General features: G+C 51.1%; 1 long non-coding RNA gene across 1 annotated transcript; it reads left to right on the forward strand.

Moving 5' to 3' along the window:
* The first annotated feature begins 17,195 nt into the window (after nucleotides 1-17,195).
* On the forward strand, nucleotides 17,196-18,588 carry LOC139823499 (uncharacterized). The gene is made up of 3 exons (XR_011734798.1): nucleotides 17,196-17,736; nucleotides 18,106-18,230; nucleotides 18,492-18,588. It is a non-coding gene; the product is annotated as an uncharacterized lncRNA (long non-coding RNA).
* The last annotated feature ends 297 nt before the right edge of the window (nucleotides 18,589-18,885 follow it).

Below are 18,885 nucleotides of genomic sequence, written 5' to 3' on the forward strand. Positions count from 1 at the left end.
ATTTCTTAAATAAAACTTAATTTTTTCCTTCAGATAAAAGTTATAGATCTCGTCGAGACGTTTTCAAAACACTAGAATAAAGCTCTCTGTCGTTAAAGATTTTCTGAGATATTTAAAATTTTGTCATGATGTTTTTTAATATAAAATATGAAATATCTCATAAAGTATTCTTTTTTATTACTTTACCTGGATACTTTTGTACATAAAATAATGAAAGCAAGCGAACAATAAAATTAATTTTTACATTTGCAATTTTACACAATTGAATGCTTTTACAATGCAAACAAATTTTTTAAAATTATTTTTTCTATTTTTTTTACAATTGGTTTTTTTTTATTATTCTACGTATAAAAGTATCAAGGTAAAGTCATCGAAAAGTGAATTATTACTTTACGAGATATTTCATATTTTATATTAAAAATATGATAAAATTTAAAGTATCAGGAAATCCTTAACGAAAAAGAACTTTATTATAGTGTTTTAAAAACGTCTCGACGAGATCTATAACTATTATTTTAAGGAAAAAATTAAGTTCCATTTAAAAAATTAATTTTCTTTAAAATTTCTTGAAGATAACATGTATGGCACGACTCACATTGGAATCATATAACCCCCTTCAAACAACTTTCGTCTAAAGCATTTCTTTCTAGAATCACAAATAAAAAAGTTTTTGGGAGCAATCGATTAAAATAAGACACCCTGTATATTTGTTAATATTAATAATGTCATAAATAATTTATTAAATATTTAAAAAATCTCAAAATATAATCTAACAAATATTTTATTTATTAGACAACGTATTAAACATTCAATACACTATTTCATTATACAGTGATCTGAAAACGATGTACTACGCAAATAAATAATATAATTCTAAATAAATATGTGATTATATTAAGTAAATATGTTATTAGTACTATTCAAAGTAATATTTTCTTGGATCTAAAAAATTTTTTTCTTAGTGAACAAATCGTTCGAATCGATAAAAATACACACATGGGCTTTAGATTCTATCGGAATGCGCGTCTAGCAATTTTTATTTATTTATTTTTAAATTAAAGTTTTATTGTATCCTGGCTCTCTCCTTTCTCTATATTATAAAGTTTATATTTAATATAAATTTCATAATTGCGATCAAAACTTTTCGAATCAAAACGCTGTCGACATAAAGATTTGTATGGAAAGTAAAGTAACGCGCAAATCTTAAAACATATATATAGGAAGCTTTCCAGCAAGTGACAAGTCGACACAAGTGTCGTTTTGTCTTTGTTACTCATTACCAAAAAAGAAAGATAAAACGACGTTTGTGTCGACTTGTGTCGCTTGCTGGCTGTATCATGCATGACTGAAGATACATCTGAATCAACATCTAAAATACAAAATAGAGGAAATAATCCAATCTTTTAATTCCAAAATTGTAGTGTAAATATTAAATTCACTAATTAATGCTTATTCTTTGTAAAAATTATATTCTTTAATTATATTCTAAAAATTAATAGACGACGATACGAGTCAAGCGCGGTACGTGGTGCGCAAATAGAGAATTAATAGTTACAGAAGTAACGAATTAAAATGTATATACGTACGTATATACATATATTCCAACTTAATAAACTGTGCGCCGATTATTTGTCGGACTTGAAACACAGCTATTGTTGGAACATTAATATTTTTCACAATAATTTCTTTACAGTTTTTTAAATAATTAAATCGTGTAGATTTAATTCCGAGGAGGGAAGGGTATTAATGTTCCAACGATAGCTGTGTTTCAAGTCCGACAAATAATCAGCGCGCAGTTTATTGCGCCCATCGTGTGCTACTTTCGCCCCTTGGTGCACAATATACTATAATCGATTCGATTATTTTTATGTTACAGAAAATATCGACGCGGGAAGGAGTATCTTCGCATTTATCCAAGCAAAACTCTTGTTCTGCTTGGGTAAAAATTCAAAGACGGGGAAGCTAACGTACTCTCGTCCGCCAAATTAATTGAATAAACGAACCGCAGCCGGTTCGTCGCGTTTGCTTCGGGAGTGCCGTTCAAGTAATCGGACTAAAGGACTTTTTTTAAACAGGAGTGCCGTACAGTATCGCGCGAGAAAGACTTTTAATGAAATTAGTCCGCGCGCGATTGTAGTTTATTATCCGCGAGTGTTTCTCGCGAGTGTCCTGTGCGGTGAGAGGAGGAAGCCTGACGTCCTGAGAGGAGGAGGAGGTCTGGAGAGAGACATCGGGCACCGACGGAGCAACCTTGGGGTAAGTATCATCTCTTAGCTACGTAAAATTAATAATTTGTCTCTATTTATTCGAATTGTTTTATTTAAATTTTGATAAGTTAAAAGTAATTAAAGAAAGAGAAGTTATCTAAAATGTTATTCTTGCAAAGATCTTTTTCGATAAACAGATAATTGTATTGCTAAATATTTTACTGAAAGACGAATTAGAGACGCGTAAGAATCAACTTTTCAAATGTTAATAATTTTGAGCGGTTTTTAATTTAAATCTTCTGTTTGTATGTTACAGTGTCACCGTAGCTACGTGGCTGCATAACTCCGCCCGTTGCGCATCGAATCGGTGAGTCAATGAAAAAATTTTTTATTGAGGTAACGAATCTACGAATATATATAATTAAATATAGAGCAAAAATATATCTCCTACATGTCAAATTACAATAATTTATAGTATGAAAATATTATTACATCTCGTAGATCCGTTGCCTTAAAATGGATGGGTTAAAATTAATTATGGTATATATTTAATCTTGGTATCACTTATTTATCGATATATTATGCGATTGTGCTTGAGGAAATACTCGCACACTTCGCACGCACGGAGCTCGCAAAGAGTTCATCATCGTTCGTCGAGTTACGTTGACGAACTGCCGCGTTTTTTTATAAATAACTATTGAATAAAATTTGTCAATTCTATTTACAGTTAAAGTATTAGGTTGGCCAATAAGTCCGCGCGGTTTTTTACTTATAAATGTTCAAGTAAAAAACCGCACGGACTTATTGACCAACCTAATAAAAACCAAGAAAAAGAAACAAGGAATAAAATAATGCTCTGATAATTAAAGTTATGATTTTTTAAATTGTATTGTAGTCAATAAATTTTTATTTAGATTTTTTTAAAGAATTATTTTTTTAAACAAAAGAGATATCATGTTAGATGTTTAAAAAAAGTATCTGTTGATAGGGAAAAATTGTAAATTAGTTAGAATGTTTTATTTATTCCTTTATTCTCATTTATTCCTTTCCATATGTTTATCCAAGATTAAATATAATATAAATTGATGCAAGGAAACAATATATATATATATATATATATATATATATATATATATATATATATATTTAGAATATTAGTATAAAGAAAAGCGTGCAATATGCATAAATTAGTAAATTTATTTAATTTCAGCCACAATATGCATAAATTATACATGAATAAAAAATATTTTGGTCTTATTATGCAATTTGTTTTATGGAAAATTTGATAATTGTTATTAATTGCTCAAATTTATTTTAATAAAGCATCAATTTTATCCTAATTTGTTGTAACCCATCCATCTATTTTTGATTGAGAAATTGGCTTTGTGCCAGTCAAGTAATATATGACGTGAGATTGTAAATATTCTGTCAAGAAACGCTGAAACTTTTTAAATTATTTTAGAATTAATCGTATAATAAAATTATATATTCAATTTTGCATGCAGTAATATATGTATATGAATATGTTAAAAATACGTTTGGTAGAAAATGAAAAATATAACGAGATATATTTATATCGATACAAAAGTTTATAAAGATTTGCATATATTATTCAATTATAACAACGCGATTATTCATTAATTATAATACCACGTGTGGGGGAAGTTCTTTTTCTTGGATCTCACGTCATTTATTCTGTATATCTTATTTGATATATTTTCAAGATGCGTATCGCCTGAAAAACGTGCATAATAACGCATCTTTATGTTTTCGCGGCCGGTTTTTTGAGAAATTTTTTATTCTTAATTTTTTAATTTCGTCTACATTATAAATTTTAATTTTTCGCGAAATATAATTGAGATATTTATGTATAACGCAATATTCATAGAACGCAAAGTAAAATTTTTTTCTGTACTTGATTACAATTCCAAATTAAACGAATAAATCACAAAGAAATGGACAATCAATATTTTTAAAAGTAAATACGGAATTAGTAATAGAAATATTTTTGATCAATCTTGTGCAGTCATTTTTTAAATTAATATTTTTTTGTAAATTAACTTCTCGTTGTTTATTTTTTACAATCGATACTCGCGCGTAATTCGAATCGAACATAATATATTATCTTTCGGCAATGATAATGATACGACAATGGAAGGAATTTTTTTTCCCTTTGATCTGGTCGAAATGCGATCAGATTGTATATGGCCAGGAGCGACAAACGTAAGTCCAATCTGGCCTGAAGAAAGAAGACTAGATACGATAAAGATAAGTGGTCAACATTGACCACTGAGATGAAATAAGGTATGAGATAAAACATATAAAACTGTTTTATATATTTATTTATTTGTCCCAAAGGGCTACTTTTCTATATTTTTTTGCATACGTGCAAAATTGGAAAAATCGCTATTAAATCCGAATCGCGCGTGTCTTAGAATCTTTTTCACATTTCTTACATCTCAAGTGATCGGTTTCACTTTGAGGTATCCCGCTGAATCAACCAGCAAATCAGATTTCTTATAAATCGGGTCGCGGACTAAATTAAAGCTTTGTATTAGATATTATAACATGTATAGGTAGGAAAATGAATAAATAGAACTATATAGATTGGAATACGGGTAGGTAGATAGGGATTCGGGTAGGCAGGGACAAGGGGATATAACTCGATAGAAAAAATTGTATGATAGACAAAATAAAAGTAATATTCTTAATATAATAATAATAAATATAATTATTTATTATTATTATATTTTTAATATCTAATAACAACTTAAATGTATATTTAATTATACTAATTTTTATATAAAAACTTATTTAATACTAGGTCGCGTCGCGCGGTGCGTGTGTCTGCGGATCGACACCCACCCAACCCTGCGAGATTACGGGTGGATTGTAGGGCGTAGAGTCGCGCGGTGCGTGTGTCTGCGGATCGACACCCACCCAACCCTGCGAGATTACGGGTGGATTGTAGGGCGTAGCGTCGCGCGGTGCGTGTGTCTGCGGATCGACACCCACCCAACCCTGCGAGATTACGGGTGGATTGTAGGGCGCGCGGTGCGTGTGTCTGCGGATCGACATCCACCACCCTGAGAGTGTTTAGGCGATTAGGTCGTCGCGTCGCGCGGGGTGAGTGTGTCTGCGGATCGACATCCACCACCCTGAGAGTGTTTAGGCGATTAGGTCGTCGCGCGGGGTGCGTGTGTCTGCGGATCGACATCCACCACCCTGAGAGTGTTTAGGCGATTAGGTCGTCGCGTCGCGCGGGGTGAGTGTGTCTGCGGATCGACATCCACCACCCTGAGAGTGTTTAGGCGGTTAGGTCGTCGCGCGGGGTGCGTGTGTCTGCGGATCGACATCCACCACCCTGAGAGTGTTTAGGCGATTAGGTCGTCGCGTCGCGCGGGGTGCGTGTGTCTGCGGATCGACATCCACCACCCTGAGAGTGTTTAGGCGATTAGGTCGTCGCGTCGCGCGGGGTGAGTGTGTCTGCGGATCGACATCCACCACCCTGAGAGTGTTTAGGCGATTAGGTCGTCGCGTCGCGCGGGGTGCGTGTGTCTGCGGATCGACATCCACCACCCTGAGAGTGTTTAGGCGATTAGGTCGTCGCGTCGCGCGGGGTGAGTGTGTCTGCGGATCGACATCCACCACCCTGAGAGTGTTTAGGCGATTAGGTCGTCGCGTCGCGCGGGGTGCGTGTGTCTGCGGATCGACATCCACCACCCTGAGAGTGTTTAGGCGATTAGGTCGTCGCGTCGCGCGGGGTGCGTGTGTCTGCGGATCGACATCCACCACCCTGAGAGTGTTTAGGCGATTAGGTCGTCGCGTCGCGCGGGGTGAGTGTGTCTGCGGATCGACATCCACCACCCTGAGAGTGTTTAGGCGATTAGGTCGTGCGTCGCGCGGGGTGCGTGTGTCTGCGGATCGACATCCACCACCCTGAGAGTGTTTAGGCGATTAGGTCGTCGCGTCGCGCGGGGTGGTGTGTCTGCGGATCGACATCCACCACCCTGAGAGTGTTTAGGCGATTAGGTCGTCGCGTCGCGCGGGGTGCGTGTGTCTGCGGATCGACATCCACCACCCTGAGAGTGTTTAGGCGATTAGGTCGTCGCGTCGCGCGGGGTGAGTGTGTCTGCGGATCGACATCCACCACCCTGAGAGTGTTTAGGCGATTAGGTCGTCGCGTCGCGCGGGGTGCGTGTGTCTGCGGATCGACATCCACCACCCTGAGAGTGTTTAGGCGATTAGGTCGTCGCGTCGCGCGGGGTGGTGTGTCTGCGGATCGACATCCACCACCCTGAGAGTGTTTAGGCGATTAGGTCGTCGCGTCGCGCGGGGTGCGTGTGTCTGCGGATCGACATCCACCACCCTGAGAGTGTTTAGGCGATTAGGTCGTCGCGTCCGCGGGGTGGTGTGTCTGCGGATCGACATCCACCACCCTGAGAGTGTTTAGGCGATTAGGTCGTCGTCGCGCGGGGTGCGTGTGTCTGCGGATCGACATCCACCACCCTGAGAGTGTTTAGGCGATTAGGTCGTCGCGTCGCGCGGGGTGCGTGTGTCTGCGGATCGACATCCACCACCCTGAGAGTGTTTAGGCGATTAGGTCGTCGCGTCGCGCGGGGTGCGTGTGTCTGCGGATCGACATCCACCACCCTGAGAGTGTTTAGGCGATTAGGTCGTCGCGCGGGGTGCGTGTGTCTGCGGATCGACATCCACCACCCTGAGAGTGTTTAGGCGATTAGGTCGTCGCGTCGCGCGGGGTGCGTGTGTCTGCGGATCGACATCCACCACCCTGAGAGTGTTTAGGCGATTAGGTCGTCGCGTCGCGCGGGGTGAGTGTGTCTGCGGATCGACATCCACCACCCTGAGAGTGTTTAGGCGATTAGGTCGTCGCGTCGCGCGGGGTGCGTGTGTCTGCGGATCGACATCCACCACCCTGAGAGTGTTTAGGCGATTAGGTCGTCGCGTCGCGCGGGGTGAGTGTGTCTGCGGATCGACATCCACCACCCTGAGAGTGTTTAGGCGATTAGGTCGTCGCGTCGCGCGGGGTGCGTGTGTCTGCGGATCGACATCCACCACCCTGAGAGTGTTTAGGCGATTAGGTCGTCGCGTCGCGCGGGGTGAGTGTGTCTGCGGATCGACATCCACCACCCTGAGAGTGTTTAGGCGATTAGGTCGTCGCGTCGCGCGGGGTGCGTGTGTCTGCGGATCGACATCCACCACCCTGAGAGTGTTTAGGCGATTAGGTCGTCGCGTCGCGCGGGGTGCGTGTGTCTGCGGATCGACATCCACCACCCTGAGAGTGTTTAGGCGATTAGGTCGTCGCGTCGCGCGGGGTGCGTGTGTCTGCGGATCGACATCCACCACCCTGAGAGTGTTTAGGCGATTAGGTCGTCGCGTCGCGCGGGGTGAGTGTGTCTGCGGATCGACATCCACCACCCTGAGAGTGTTTAGGCGATTAGGTCGTCGCGTCGCGCGGGGTGCGTGTGTCTGCGGATCGACATCCACCACCCTGAGAGTGTTTAGGCGATTAGGTCGTCGCGTCGCGCGGGGTGCGTGTGTCTGCGGATCGACATCCACCACCCTGAGAGTGTTTAGGCGATTAGGTCGTCGCGTCGCGCGGGGTGAGTGTGTCTGCGGATCGACATCCACCACCCTGAGAGTGTTTAGGCGATTAGGTCGTCGCGTCGCGCGGGGTGCGTGTGTCTGCGGATCGACATCCACCACCCTGAGAGTGTTTAGGCGATTAGGTCGTCGCGTCGCGCGGGGTGCGTGTGTCTGCGGATCGACATCCACCACCCTGAGAGTGTTTAGGCGATTAGGTCGTCGCGTCGCGCGGGGTGCGTGTGTCTGCGGATCGACATCCACCACCCTGAGAGTGTTTAGGCGATTAGGTCGTCGCGTCGCGCGGGGTGCGTGTGTCTGCGGATCGACATCCACCACCCTGAGAGTGTTTAGGCGATTAGGTCGTCGCGTCGCGCGGGGTGAGTGTGTCTGCGGATCGACATCCACCACCCTGAGAGTGTTTAGGCGATTAGGTCGTCGCGTCGCGCGGGGTGCGTGTGTCTGCGGATCGACATCCACCACCCTGAGAGTGTTTAGGCGATTAGGTCGCGCGTCGCGCGGGGTGGTGTGTCTGCGGATCGACATCCACCACCCTGAGAGTGTTTAGGCGATTAGGTCGTCGCGTCGCGCGGGGTGCGTGTGTCTGCGGATCGACATCCACCACCCTGAGAGTGTTTAGGCGATTAGGTCGTCGCGTCGCGCGGGGTGCGTGTGTCTGCGGATCGACATCCACCACCCTGAGAGTGTTTAGGCGATTAGGTCGTCGCGTCGCGCGGGGTGAGTGTGTCTGCGGATCGACATCCACCACCCTGAGAGTGTTTAGGCGATTAGGTCGTCGCGTCGCGCGGGGTGCGTGTGTCTGCGGATCGACATCCACCACCCTGAGAGTGTTTAGGCGATTAGGTCGTCGCGTCGCGCGGGGTGCGTGTGTCTGCGGATCGACATCCACCACCCTGAGAGTGTTTAGGCGATTAGGTCGTCGCGTCGCGCGGGGTGCGTGTGTCTGCGGATCGACATCCACCACCCTGAGAGTGTTTAGGCGATTAGGTCGTCGCGTCGCGCGGGGTGCGTGTGTCTGCGGATCGACATCCACCACCCTGAGAGTGTTTAGGCGATTAGGTCGTCGCGTCGCGCGGGGTGCGTGTGTCTGCGGATCGACATCCACCACCCTGAGAGTGTTTAGGCGATTAGGTCGTCGCGTCGCGCGGGGTGCGTGTGTCTGCGGATCGACATCCACCACCCTGAGAGTGTTTAGGCGATTAGGTCGTCGCGTCGCGCGGGGTGCGTGTGTCTGCGGATCGACATCCACCACCCTGAGAGTGTTTAGGCGATTAGGTCGTCGCGTCGCGCGGGGTGCGTGTGTCTGCGGATCGACATCCACCACCCTGAGAGTGTTTAGGCGATTAGGTCGTCGCGTCGCGCGGGGTGCGTGTGTCTGCGGATCGACATCCACCACCCTGAGAGTGTTTAGGCGATTAGGTCGTCGCGTCGCGCGGGGTGAGTGTGTCTGCGGATCGACATCCACCACCCTGAGAGTGTTTAGGCGATTAGGTCGTCGCGTCGCGCGGGGTGCGTGTGTCTGCGGATCGACATCCACCACCCTGAGAGTGTTTAGGCGATTAGGTCGTCGCGTCGCGCGGGGTGAGTGTGTCTGCGGATCGACATCCACCACCCTGAGAGTGTTTAGGCGATTAGGTCGTCGCGTCGCGCGGGGTGAGTGTGTCTGCGGATCGACATCCACCACCCTGAGAGTGTTTAGGCGATTAGGTCGTCGTCGCGGGGTGCGTGTGTCTGCGGATCGACATCCACCACCCTGAGAGTGTTTAGGCGATTAGGTCGTCGCGTCGCGCGGGGTGCGTGTGTCTGCGGATCGACATCCACCACCCTGAGAGTGTTTAGGCGATTAGGTCGTCGCGTCGCGCGGGGTGAGTGTGTCTGCGGATCGACATCCACCACCCTGAGAGTGTTTAGGCGATTAGGTCGTCGCGTCGCGCGGGGTGCGTGTGTCTGCGGATCGACATCCACCACCCTGAGAGTGTTTAGGCGATTAGGTCGTCGCGTCGCGCGGGGTGAGTGTGTCTGCGGATCGACATCCACCACCCTGAGAGTGTTTAGGCGATTAGGTCGTCGCGTCGCGCGGGGTGCGTGTGTCTGCGGATCGACATCCACCACCCTGAGAGTGTTTAGGCGATTAGGTCGTCGCGTCGCGCGGGGTGAGTGTGTCTGCGGATCGACATCCACCACCCTGAGAGTGTTTAGGCGATTAGGTCGTCGCGTCGCGCGGGGTGCGTGTGTCTGCGGATCGACATCCACCACCCTGAGAGTGTTTAGGCGATTAGGTCGTCGCGTCGCGCGGGGTGAGTGTGTCTGCGGATCGACATCCACCACCCTGAGAGTGTTTAGGCGATTAGGTCGTCGCGTCGCGGGGTGCGTGTGTCTGCGGATCGACATCCACCACCCTGAGAGTGTTTAGGCGATTAGGTCGCGCGTCGCGCGGGGTGAGTGTGTCTGCGGATCGACATCCACCACCCTGAGAGTGTTTAGGCGATTAGGTCGTCGCGTCGCGCGGGGTGCGTGTGTCTGCGGATCGACATCCACCACCCTGAGAGTGTTTAGGCGATTAGGTCGTCGCGTCGCGCGGGGTGCGTGTGTCTGCGGATCGACATCCACCACCCTGAGAGTGTTTAGGCGATTAGGTCGTCGCGTCGCGCGGGGTGAGTGTGTCTGCGGATCGACATCCACCACCCTGAGAGTGTTTAGGCGATTAGGTCGTCGCGTCGCGCGGGGTGCGTGTGTCTGCGGATCGACATCCACCACCCTGAGAGTGTTTAGGCGATTAGGTCGTCGCGTCGCGCGGGGTGCGTGTGTCTGCGGATCGACATCCACCACCCTGAGAGTGTTTAGGCGATTAGGTCGTCGCGTCGCGCGGGGTGCGTGTGTCTGCGGATCGACATCCACCACCCTGAGAGTGTTTAGGCGATTAGGTCGTCGCGTCGCGCGGGGTGAGTGTGTCTGCGGATCGACATCCACCACCCTGAGAGTGTTTAGGCGATTAGGTCGTCGCGTCGCGCGGGGTGCGTGTGTCTGCGGATCGACATCCACCACCCTGAGAGTGTTTAGGCGATTAGGTCGTCGCGTCGCGCGGGGTGAGTGTGTCTGCGGATCGACATCCACCACCCTGAGAGTGTTTAGGCGATTAGGTCGTCGCGTCGCGCGGGGTGAGTGTGTCTGCGGATCGACATCCACCACCCTGAGAGTGTTTAGGCGATTAGGTCGTCGCGTCGCGCGGGGTGCGTGTGTCTGCGGATCGACATCCACCACCCTGAGAGTGTTTAGGCGATTAGGTCGTCGCGTCGCGCGGGGTGCGTGTGTCTGCGGATCGACATCCACCACCCTGAGAGTGTTTAGGCGATTAGGTCGTCGCGTCGCGCGGGGTGAGTGTGTCTGCGGATCGACATCCACCACCCTGAGAGTGTTTAGGCGATTAGGTCGTCGCGTCGCGCGGGGTGGGTGTGTCTGCGGATCGACATCCACCACCCTGAGAGTGTTTAGGCGATTAGGTCGTCGCGTCGCGCGGGGTGCGTGTGTCTGCGGATCGACATCCACCACCCTGAGAGTGTTTAGGCGATTAGGTCGTCGCGTCGCGCGGGGTGCGTGTGTCTGCGGATCGACATCCACCACCCTGAGAGTGTTTAGGCGGTTAGGTCGTCGCGTCGCGCGGGGTGCGTGTGTCTGCGGATCGACATCCACCACCCTGAGAGTGTTTAGGCGATTAGGTCGTCGCGCGGGGTGAGTGTGTCTGCGGATCGACATCCACCACCCTGAGAGTGTTTAGGCGATTAGGTCGTCGCGTCGCGCGGGGTGAGTGTGTCTGCGGATCGACATCCACCACCCTGAGAGTGTTTAGGCGATTAGGTCGTCGCGTCGCGCGGGGTGCGTGTGTCTGCGGATCGACATCCACCACCCTGAGAGTGTTTAGGCGATTAGGTCGTCGCGTCGCGCGGGGTGCGTGTGTCTGCGGATCGACATCCACCACCCTGAGAGTGTTTAGGCGATTAGGTCGTCGCGTCGCGCGGGGTGCGTGTGTCTGCGGATCGACATCCACCACCCTGAGAGTGTTTAGGCGATTAGGTCGTCGCGTCGCGCGGGGTGCGTGTGTCTGCGGATCGACATCCACCACCCTGAGAGTGTTTAGGCGATTAGGTCGTCGCGTCGCGCGGGGTGCGTGTGTCTGCGGATCGACATCCACCACCCTGAGAGTGTTTAGGCGATTAGGTCGTCGCGTCGCGCGGGGTGCGTGTGTCTGCGGATCGACATCCACCACCCTGAGAGTGTTTAGGCGATTAGGTCGTCGCGTCGCGCGGGGTGCGTGTGTCTGCGGATCGACATCCACCACCCTGAGAGTGTTTAGGCGATTAGGTCGTCGCGTCGCGCGGGGTGAGTGTGTCTGCGGATCGACATCCACCACCCTGAGAGTGTTTAGGCGATTAGGTCGTCGCGTCGCGCGGGGTGCGTGTGTCTGCGGATCGACATCCACCACCCTGAGAGTGTTTAGGCGATTAGGTCGTCGCGTCGCGCGGGGTGCGTGTGTCTGCGGATCGACATCCACCACCCTGAGAGTGTTTAGGCGATTAGGTCGTCGCGTCGCGCGGGGTGCGTGTGTCTGCGGATCGACATCCACCACCCTGAGAGTGTTTAGGCGATTAGGTCGTCGCGTCGCGCGGGGTGCGTGTGTCTGCGGATCGACATCCACCACCCTGAGAGTGTTTAGGCGATTAGGTCGGTCGTCGCGCGGGGTGCGTGTGTCTGCGGATCGACATCCACCACCCTGAGAGTGTTTAGGCGATTAGGTCGTCGCGTCGCGCGGGGTGCGTGTGTCTGCGGATCGACATCCACCACCCTGAGAGTGTTTAGGCGATTAGGTCGTCGCGTCGCGCGGGGTGCGTGTGTCTGCGGATCGACATCCACCACCCTGAGAGTGTTTAGGCGATTAGGTCTCGCGTCGCGTCGCGCGGGGTGCGTGTGTCTGCGGATCGACATCCACCACCCTGAGAGTGTTTAGGCGATTAGGTCGTCGCGTCGCGCGGGGTGAGTGTGTCTGCGGATCGACATCCACCACCCTGAGAGTGTTTAGGCGATTAGGTCGTCGCGTCGCGCGGGGTGCGTGTGTCTGCGGATCGACATCCACCACCCTGAGAGTGTTTAGGCGATTAGGTCGTCGCGTCGCGCGGGGTGAGTGTGTCTGCGGATCGACATCCACCACCCTGAGAGTGTTTAGGCGATTAGGTCGTCGCGCGGGGTGCGTGTGTCTGCGGATCGACATCCACCACCCTGAGAGTGTTTAGGCGATTAGGTCGTCGCGTCGCGCGGGGTGAGTGTGTCTGCGGATCGACATCCACCACCCTGAGAGTGTTTAGGCGATTAGGTCGTCGCGTCGCGCGGGGTGAGTGTGTCTGCGGATCGACATCCACCACCCTGAGAGTGTTTAGGCGATTAGGTCGTCGCGTCGCGCGGGGTGCGTGTGTCTGCGGATCGACATCCACCACCCTGAGAGTGTTTAGGCGATTAGGTCGTCGCGTCGCGCGGGGTGCGTGTGTCTGCGGATCGACATCCACCACCCTGAGAGTGTTTAGGCGATTAGGTCGTCGCGTCGCGCGGGGTGCGTGTGTCTGCGGATCGACATCCACCACCCTGAGAGTGTTTAGGCGATTAGGTCGTCGCGTCGCGCGGGGTGCGTGTGTCTGCGGATCGACATCCACCACCCTGAGAGTGTTTAGGCGATTAGGTCGTCGCGTCGCGCGGGGTGAGTGTGTCTGCGGATCGACATCCACCACCCTGAGAGTGTTTAGGCGATTAGGTCGTCGCGTCGCGCGGGGTGAGTGTGTCTGCGGATCGACATCCACCACCCTGAGAGTGTTTAGGCGATTAGGTCGTCGCGTCGCGCGGGGTGCGTGTGTCTGCGGATCGACATCCACCACCCTGAGAGTGTTTAGGCGATTAGGTCGTCGCGTCGCGCGGGGTGCGTGTGTCTGCGGATCGACATCCACCACCCTGAGAGTGTTTAGGCGATTAGGTCGTCGCGTCGCGCGGGGTGCGTGTGTCTGCGGATCGACATCCACCACCCTGAGAGTGTTTAGGCGATTAGGTCGTCGCGTCGCGCGGGGTGATTGTGTCTGCGGATCGACATCCACCACCCTGAGAGTGTTTAGGCGATTAGGTCGTCGCGTCGCGCGGGGTGAGTGTGTCTGCGGATCGACATCCACCACCCTGAGAGTGTTTAGGCGGTTAGGTCGTCGCGCGGGGTGCGTGTGTCTGCGGATCGACATCCACCACCCTGAGAGTGTTTAGGCGATTAGGTCGTCGCGTCGCGCGGGGTGCGTGTGTCTGCGGATCGACATCCACCACCCTGAGAGTGTTTAGGCGATTAGGTCGTCGCGTCGCGCGGGGTGCGTGTGTCTGCGGATCGACATCCACCACCCTGAGAGTGTTTAGGCGATTAGGTCGTCGCGTCGCGCGGGGTGCGTGTGTCTGCGGATCGACATCCACCACCCTGAGAGTGTTTAGGCGATTAGGTCGTCGCGTCGCGCGGGGTGAGTGTGTCTGCGGATCGACATCCACCACCCTGAGAGTGTTTAGGCGATTAGGTCGTCGCGTCGCGCGGGGTGCGTGTGTCTGCGGATCGACATCCACCACCCTGAGAGTGTTTAGGCGATTAGGTCGTCGCGTCGCGCGGGGTGCGTGTGTCTGCGGATCGACATCCACCACCCTGAGAGTGTTTAGGCGATTAGGTCGTCGCGTCGCGCGGGGTGCGTGTGTCTGCGGATCGACATCCACCACCCTGAGAGTGTTTAGGCGATTAGGTCGTCGCGTCGCGCGGGGTGAGTGTGTCTGCGGATCGACATCCACCACCCTGAGAGTGTTTAGGCGGTTAGGTCGGCGCGCGGGGTGCGTGTGTCTGCGGATCGACTTCCACCACCCTGAGAGTGTTTAGGCGATTAGGTCGTCGCGTCGCGCGGGGTGCGTGTGTCTGCGGATCGACATCCACCACCCTGAGAGTGTTTAGGCGATTAGGTCGTCGCGTCGCGCGGGGTGCGTGTGTCTGCGGATCGACATCCACCACCCTGAGAGTGTTTAGGCGATTAGGTCGTCGCGTCGCGCGGGGTGCGTGTGTCTGCGGATCGACATCCACCACCCTGAGAGTGTTTAGGCGATTAGGTCGTCGCGTCGCGCGGGGTGCGTGTGTCTGCGGATCGACATCCACCACCCTGAGAGTGTTTAGGCGATTAGGTCGTCGCGTCGCGCGGGGTGCGTGTGTCTGCGGATCGACATCCACCACCCTGAGAGTGTTTAGGCGATTAGGTCGTCGCGTCGCGCGGGGTGCGTGTGTCTGCGGATCGACATCCACCACCCTGAGAGTGTTTAGGCGATTAGGTCGTCGCGTCGCGCGGGGTGAGTGTGTCTGCGGATCGACATCCACCACCCTGAGAGTGTTTAGGCGATTAGGTCGTCGCGTCGCGCGGGGTGCGTGTGTCTGCGGATCGACATCCACCACCCTGAGAGTGTTTAGGCGATTAGGTCGTCGCGTCGCGCGGGGTGCGTGTGTCTGCGGATCGACATCCACCACCCTGAGAGTGTTTAGGCGATGAGGTCGTCGCGTCGCGCGGGGTGCGTGTGTCTGCGGATCGACATCCACCCACCCTGAGAGTGTTTAGGCGATTAGGTCGTCGCGTCGCGCGGGGTGCGTGTGTCTGCGGATCGACATCCACCACCCTGCGAGATTACGGGTGGTTGTGGCGTTAGTCGTCGCGCGGCGGTGCGTGTGTCTGCGGATCGACACCCACCCAACCCTGCGAGATTACGGGTGGATTGTAGGGCGTAGCGTCGCGCGGGTGCGTGTGTCTGCGGATCGACACCCACCCAACCCTGCGAGATTACGGGTGGATTGTAGGGCGTAGCGTCGCGCGGTGCGTGTGTCTGCGGATCGACACCCACCCAACCCTGCGAGATTACGGGTGGATTGTAGGGCGTAGAGTCGCGCGGTGCGTGTGTCTGCGGATCGACACCCACCCAACCCTGCGAGATTACGGGTGGATTGTAGGGCGTAGAGTCGCGCGGTGCGTGTGTCTGCGGATCGACACCCACCCAACCCTGCGAGATTACGGGTGGATTGTAGGGCGTAGAGTCGCGCGGTGCGTGTGTCTGCGGATCGACACCCACCCAACCCTGCGAGATTACGGGTGGATTGTAGGGCGTAGAGTCGCGCGGTGCGTGTGTCTGCGGATCGACACCCACCCAACCCTGCGAGATTACGGGTGGATTGTAGGGCGTAGAGTCGCGCGGTGCGTGTGTCTGCGGATCGACACCCACCCAACCCTGCGAGATTACGGGTGGATTGTAGGGCGTAGCGTCGCGCGGTGCGTGTGTCTGCGGATCGACACCCACCCAACCCTGCGAGATTACGGGTGGATTGTAGGGCGTAGAGTCGCGCGGTGCGTGTGTCTGCGGATCGACACCCACCCAACCCTGGCGAGATTACGGGTGGATTGTAGGGCGTAGAGTCGCGCGGTGCGTGTGTCTGCGGATCGACACCCACCCAACCCTGCGAGATTACGGGTGGATTGTAGGGCGTAGAGTCGCGCGGTGCGTGTGTCTGCGGATCGACACCCACCCAACCCTGCGAGATTACGGGTGGATTGTAGGGCGTAGAGTCGCGCGGTGCGTGTGTCTGCGGATCGACACCCACCCAACCCTGCGAGATTACGGGTGGATTGTAGGGCGTAGAGTCGCGCGGTGCGTGTGTCTGCGGATCGACACCCACCCAACCCTGCGAGATTACGGGTGGATTGTAGGGCGTAGAGTCGCGCGGTGCGTGTGTCTGCGGATCGACACCCACCCAACCCTGCGAGATTACGGGTGGATTGTAGGGCGTAGAGTCGCGCGGTGCGTGTGTCTGCGGATCGACACCCACCCAACCCTGCGAGATTACGGGTGGATTGTAGGGCGTAGAGTCGCGCGGTGCGTGTGTCTGCGGATCGACACCCACCCAACCCTGCGAGATTACGGGTGGATTGTAGGGCGTAGAGTCGCGCGGTGCGTGTGTCTGCGGATCGACACCCACCCAACCCTGCGAGATTACGGGTGGATTGTAGGGCGTAGAGTCGCGCGGTGCGTGTGTCTGCGGATCGACACCCACCCAACCCTGCGAGATTACGGGTGGATTGTAGGGCGTAGAGTCGCGCGGTGCGTGTGTCTGCGGATCGACACCCACCCAACCCTGCGAGATTACGGGTGGATTGTAGGGCGTAGAGTCGCGCGGTGCGTGTGTCTGCGGATCGACACCCACCCAACCCTGCGAGATTACGGGTGGATTGTAGGGCGTAGCGTCGCGCGGTGCGTGTGTCTGCGGATCGACACCCACCCAACCCTGCGAGATTACGGGTGGATTATAGGGCGTAGAGTCGCGCTGTGCGTGTGTCTGCGGATCGACACCCACCACCCTTAGAAAGTTAGATCAGGGTCGCTCGTGGTGGTTTTAGTCGGTAGGCTATGGGCGCGCGATGCCACGCTGAGGGAGGCTCAGGGGATTTCGGTCCTCTGAAGCGCCCCTCGTAACGGTGGTACGCGTGCGCGTAGAATCCGACACTCCCCCTCCCTTCCTCAGGGCGGGGGAGTCTTTCGAAGATTTCCACCACGTAAAAAAAAAAAAAAAAAAGTAGAGAATAATTTTTAATTCCTTTCAGCAATTACATTTCTATTAAGCGAGAAAGGTCAAGAAACAGTTCGACTATTGCAACAACGTCGTAAGATTAATGCAATATAGCCGAAATGGATTCTTGACTTTTCTTACTTAATGGATGAAGTCAAACTGCATTGCCACGAATCTCAATGTGGCTCGAGACTCCTGTTTGACCCGGAGGTGAAGATAAATTTTGCGGCCGGAACAGCAGGAAAGAAAGTGGTGAGTGTAAGTGATTTTTACGTACTATGGCCGGTATTCATAGTCGGATCTTATTTCAAGACCGTCTTAAGTAATATCTTAAGATGCTAATACGGCTCTGTGATTGGTTAATGATATCTTAAGATTGTACTTAAGATGGTTTTAAATATAAGAACCGACTATGGCTGCGTTCGGGGAGCGCGCTATTAGCGCTATTTGCTTATTCTATCCTTGTTTTATACCTGATGAGCGATAAAGATAGAATGATGCAATAGCGCTATATAATAGCGTGCTCCCCGAACGTAGCCTATGAATACCGGCCTATGTTACTTATGTCCAAAAATGTTCTATCTCTTCTGTCTTTACTTAATCGAATCGTTCATTTGAATATTTCAGAAAATAACGACGAAGAAGGCGACATCGGAGCAGCGAGAGAATCCTGCGAAGCTGATATCCCGAGCAGCCTGAGAGGAGGAGGAGGCCTAGGATAGGCATCGGGCATCGGCGTATCAACACTTCTGGTAATTGTTACTTTTTATTTTTTTCTAAAGATATTATAGAATCTCTCTTTTCGTTTGTGCTTATTCAGTTGCTACATTAAACCGTGTTTTAAAATATAAATTAGTAAAAAGAAATAATTTGAAAAATTTGATTCAAGTTGATTCTAACGTAGAGACCTTTTTGCGAAGAAGTAATTTGAATGTGTATTAATCTGAATAACGAATAAAATGGTCAATGCGCGTGACAATTATTTAATCGATTCGATAATTTTTATGTTACAGAAAATATCAACGCGCGAAGAAGCATCAGCTTCGCATCGAGGGAGCTGATAATCCGAGAGGATAGCCTGAGAGGAGGAGCAGGCCTGGGAGAGGTATCGGGCACCAGCGGAACAACTTTGCGGTAAATATTATTTATTTGTGTAAAAGCAACTTTTTTCCTGTTTATTCTTGATTCGCTTTATTTCACAATAATTTAGAAATAATAATTAGAAGAAAGGAAGTAATTTAATATTGTAGAAATTTATCCTTGTAAAGATCCTTTTCATAAAATGTTTCATCATTTAAATTAATATTTAATTGAATAATAAAAAGTTTGATGCACATAGGAATTATGTTTCAAAACATTAGGTTTTTTGAACACCATTTTAATATGAATTTTATGTTCGTATATTAC

The sequence above is a fragment of the Temnothorax longispinosus genome, unplaced genomic scaffold (genome assembly GCF_030848805.1).
Source record: "Temnothorax longispinosus isolate EJ_2023e unplaced genomic scaffold, Tlon_JGU_v1 HiC_scaffold_120, whole genome shotgun sequence".
Taxonomy (NCBI): domain Eukaryota; kingdom Metazoa; phylum Arthropoda; class Insecta; order Hymenoptera; family Formicidae; genus Temnothorax; species Temnothorax longispinosus.